General features: G+C 36.0%; 1 pseudogene; it reads right to left on the bottom strand.

The window, feature by feature from the left end:
• Positions 1-458: 458 nt before the first annotated feature.
• Positions 459-2,105, bottom strand: LOC149579926 (S-type anion channel SLAH4 pseudogene; annotated as a pseudogene).
• Positions 2,106-5,438: the final 3,333 nt, after the last annotated feature.

Raw genomic sequence — 5,438 nt, 5'->3', positions numbered from 1 at the left:
AAATCTGGAAAAAAAACCTATATGTAACACCAAAATTTTCCAGTTCTAGAAAAGCATTTGAAGTGAAACCTTCCATCACGCCATATTTTGTATCAGTAGGAAACACTGTAAATTGAGGTCGGAAGACAATTATCATTGATTCATCTAACCTATACCTTTTAACCCAATTGAATTAAAATGCCTAAAATATATATAGATAATGTATTGAAAGTGGAAATAGTCAAAAAAAAATTCTTTAAACAAGCCAAAACTGGTTCATTTCAAGTAATACTAAATTTTGGAGTAGCGTACCAATTCATGAGACATAAGTACCTAAATCATCTAAACAAGTTGAAACTCAAATCAAAATAATAATTATCTTTTATATTCTTGCAAAAATATCCTTGGCAACGAAGTATCTGATAGCAATATTTAAAAAGTGTTATAATAACAGAAGAGACAAGTAATTATATAGAAATCTACAACACATTGCAAGTCTTGAAGCAGCATGAATCACGAGATCTTTTAGCTCGCAACGAAGTTCTGTTGTGTTCCTCCGAGCAGGTGACTAAAAGGGTGTCATCAGGGAAGAGATGATCTCTTGCCACAATCATACTACCGACTGTTAGGACTACAAGAATTAACACCATAACTATGGAGACAGAGGTGAGGACACCTGCCAAAGTCTGAGCAATCGGGTGTTTCACTTCCTCGGCATATTTGATTGCGGCCACCGATGTTGTTGTCATGGGATACGCAAAGGCCCACCAAATTACGGAAAAGCTCCTTACGCTCCCAAGGAAGAAACCCACTCTCACTACCTGTCAAGTGAAAGGAAAATGATGTCAACAGTGCCACTCTTTGAATCTATCAAATTGTAGAGACATAATTCTGCAACGGGTTGAGCCACTTTGCTATACTTACCAAGGCCAAGTAGAGGAAAAGTGATAGAAAAAAGAGCATCCTTGAGAAGGAGTCGAAAGATCCTGATACTTCTTCCCACGCCACGCTAGCTGAGTTTGGAGCTGCAATGAACAGAAAGAACACCGGGGATATATTTCTTGACACATCTACATCCGAGGGCAATCTCTGGTAAAGCGTGATGAACACAACCGTATAGTGAACTAATCCAACTGAGAAGAAAAACATGGCGGGTTGCCTCCATTCTACTTTTACTGCAAGCCGGGCTATGACAAAGTTTCCAATTATGGCTAAATGGGTGGAAGGGTTTGCCACTCGAGACAAAGACCTCTTTCCTTTGGCGAACCACTGCCCATAGATTTTGAGCTCTAAAATTGAGAAGGGGACAACAAATGCACAGAAAAGGAAAGGGTGAACTTTGAGTGGAGATATACTGGAAGGAAACCCCAGGCTTAACAACACAGGTGCGATCCACGGTAAAAAAAAGTAGTTCACCCTTACACAATCAAAGTACTCCATTCGAACAGTCGAGAAGTAAAACAAACATTTTATCATGTACGAGCCAAAGATTAGAGCAGAAATTAATAAAGCAACAAACCACAGTGCAGTTGTAAAATGAGCGAGAAGATTGGAAGGAAAATGAATAACTGATGAAGTTTTCTCCTCCAGAGTTCTCCAAAGAACAGTTTGACTGCAGAGACCAAGGCATATATGAAAATGGCCCGAATTAATTCTGAGTAGAAATGGTAATTTGGAACCCACTTGCTCCTGTATATGCCAGACATGAAAGAAAAGGTTTTACCATTAACAAAGATGGAGCTCCGTTTAATCATATAAAATAGAGTTTAGGGCGAATGGCATACCTGTTGGGTCGGTAAACTATCTGACGAAGGTAGCTCTCTCTTTAAAAAAATGTCATTAGGCGAGAATGACCCGCTAGTGGAGATGTGGCTTTCCGGAAATGAAATCCTGGACACCTTCCTTCTCAAATTTTGATCTTCACACAACTTATTCGCGGAATTTCCAAATAATCCGTGGTCAGTAACTATCTCTGAAGAACACACTGAAGACATCTCCGGTTCTGGAAAGCGTTGATATTGTTCCTCCACCTCAACATCTTTTACATGTAGTGATACCATCGCCTTATTTTTACAATCACCTGGAATTATATTTGAGCAGCGCTGTAAATGTCCGGGACAATCCATGTCGATGAATTCTAACAAAGCACTCAAAATTCTTTCGTTGTACTCAGTTGTGGAACCAACAACGTTGCTTGAAGACTGCTAGTTTTTTCTTTTTTTCTTCCTACCGAATAGCTCTTATGAGAATTACTTTCTAATTTCGTATTGACTTTGGCGAGAAAATTAATCGCTGATTCTTCCGTCTTTGCTGAGAAAAATGACAGATAAATTTCAAAATGCGTGCTCAAGTCCAGAGGTTCTGACATTGAGAAGACTTTTTATTTATGAACATTGTTGGCAATGTCTATGTACAGCTGAATGCACATTCAGCCGTAAATGACCATCTGTTCGGCTTTATGTGCATTCAACCGTATGTAAAAATCTCATTTTCTAGTACATGACCATCTGTAGGGCTGAATGTGCATTCAACAATCTTTAGAAACCAACTAAAACTGGGGGAAGCATGTGCATCTATACCGTACTTCATCTCATTTGATGCTGGAACCCCTATTCCTTGTAAATCAAAACTGTACTTCAAATGAACACGCACAAGCATTGTCAGGAAGCCCTTTTTTCCACATGACAATAGAAAAAAGGACTCTGGACCTGTACTTCCTTAACCTGGAATTTCGAGAGCCTATTTGTAAAAGCATCGGCTTCTATGTACTTGACAAGTGAGTAGTTGATCTTCACTCAGCTCATTTCCAAATGGAGATGTACCGAACCTAATGCATGTCTTTTAAGTTGCCACGTTTAAATACTCTATTACTTACTAATATGTGTCATGTCACTAGGTTGGGTTTGCCATTTCTAACAGCTATGTCTATCTATTAATGTGATCAAATTTCTACAATCCATCATAGTTTTGTAAATTAGTTTTTGGATTAGATTGTGTGACTATTTTTACCATCAAAATTTCAAATCACACTACGTGATCCATCATCAGGATGAGAGAGCAAGAGATGTCAAACAAAATAAGTGGCAGATTTAGCCTAGACTTACCAAATAAATGTCTATCTAGTCAATTTTTTGCACCTGACATGACATTTTCTTTGATTTATTAATTAATTTAGGAATTATAGAAGCACGGTTCTAGGAGTTTTAAATTAATTAATAAATCAAATAAACAGTCATGTCAGGTGCATTCCTTCGGCTATTTAGCTATGGGCATTTCGAATAGCTGAAATATACGGACTGCTCCTAGTTCTATATAGGATACAAAGCTACCTCCTTTTATCTCTGGCAAAAGTGATTAATGAGCTACGCCCATTTTTAAATAATCTACCTGGGCTATTGTAACAAAAGAATTTTCTAATATAGAAAAGAAGAACTATATTGTGAAATAAAGCACATATAAAAGCAATACTTGTAACCAAAGTAAGGAAGTGAACGTCTTTATTCTATTTCATGTGAAATTAAACAACCAATTAAAGTAATTGATTTCTATAGTAATTATAAAAGAACCTAAATCATTACCTTCTAAGATACATAAATTAACTGACGGTTCTCATAGTGTTGTGCAAGTCTCGACTTTCAGATAAGATGAGAAGCATTAATTTAAGCTTAACTTCCCAACCATGGACCTTATCAATTCCCACAAAATCCTTTAACAAGAAAGGTCATCCCTATCCCAGGGCTAAGCTTGGGGTACTACTTGTCCAACCATATGAGCAAAACTAGTGTTTAGAATGTCTGCTCAGTAATAGATGGGCATGCCTGATTAACTGACACCATTGACATCATGTGATCTATAGGAGGTAAGTATGCCTTTAACTACCTTGGCCAAGGTTTTGGATGAGTTTATGATACATGATCACCACCACTCGACTTGACAACAGGGTATATGAATTGGACAAACATGAGCTAACTGGTAAGTTTTTTAAGTTTAAGCAAATAAGTTATCATGATAATTCTAATTTTTGTTCTTTCCTTTTTGCAGAAATCCCTTTCATCTCTTTGCGCCATTTCATTGGCCATGTAATTGATCATTAATGGAATCCTTCCATTACTAGTTCATTGTTGATACTCAATTGATGCAAAGATGATAATTCATTACTGGCATTGAGTTGTCTTTGTGACTTAAATACCTCACTCTTGTTTAATCAAAAAAATTATAATCAGAAGTAAAAGAAAAACTATTCCAAGATAAGAGACACTTATTTCATATTCTATCTAATTCTAATATGAAATAGTTCATCATAGATATTGAATAAAATGATAAGGTTTGGCCATACTGAACCAAACATTATTTATCGATTAGTATCAAAGATATTTAAACCAATACTTGCATCGATTTCAAACATGTATAAAAGATAAGAGCGGAGTTATCTGCCTAACATAATCAATGATAAATGAATCAGGTAGTCCCATCTGGCTAACTAACAATGTTTTGAATAGTAGAAGGCCAAAGTGGATGTCTAATATAGAGCTCTTGTATGATAGCAATGCTTAGTTTCACATCCAGTGATGGAAGCCGAGTAAGAAGAAAAAAATTGAATAGAAAGAGGGAGCCAAATGTAAAGAAAATAGGGTGAATAGAAGAAGAATGGAGTCAGATATATATCTTGGCAAAAAGAGAAGACTTAAACTTAAGTCGTGGCCCAAGATGGGAGTTAGAACAAGATCATTAGTTTCTTGGTTCACCGATTCAAAAATGGGAAAAGAGGCCCCAAGTGTACTCAATGTCTCTTATAGAGACTTATAATTTAAAAATAATATCAAAGGATCCTTATATATATGTATATATATGAATGTATATATTTATACATATGTTAATAAAGATGAGCTTGGATATATAATGTCATGGTGTCATCATACCTTTATACATATATGTGAATATGTGTGTGTGTGTGTGCGCGCGCGCGTGCACGCATGTGTGAATAATGAAGATGCCAAAATAGAACAACAAAGCTATGAATTGTTAGTATGTTTAAATATCTAAAAAAAATTATATGTTTCCCAAGTAGCTCATGTGTGTCCAATGTATGTACCATATTATGCAATTGCTAGGTCCTTACCAAGGTAGTTAGAGGCCATACCTGACAATTGAATCAATGGACTAAAGTAGTGCCCCATAGATCTCGTTTAGGAATGCTTTGTCCCCTTCATCTGCTCCTACAACCACCTATGAAACTTTTCAATAATAATAACAAGTTCCCCCGTGATAAATAAACATATAACATAGATAGTTGTAAAAATAGTCAACTACCATCATCTAGTAAAAAAGAAACCGCTAAGTGCCATCATTGAACATATGACATGTAGTGACTAACTACCATTAGTACTAAGAAACTATACATAATAATTGTTAATAACCAAGTTCATATGTAATAATGGTTAATTATAACTACCTTTTTC

The sequence above is a fragment of the Cupressus sempervirens genome, chromosome 1, assembly GCF_028749045.1.
Source record: "Cupressus sempervirens isolate cs-2001-9-10 chromosome 1, ASM2874904v1, whole genome shotgun sequence".
Lineage (NCBI taxonomy): Eukaryota > Viridiplantae > Streptophyta > Pinopsida > Cupressales > Cupressaceae > Cupressus > Cupressus sempervirens.
This window is presented reverse-complemented; position numbering and strand designations above follow the sequence as displayed.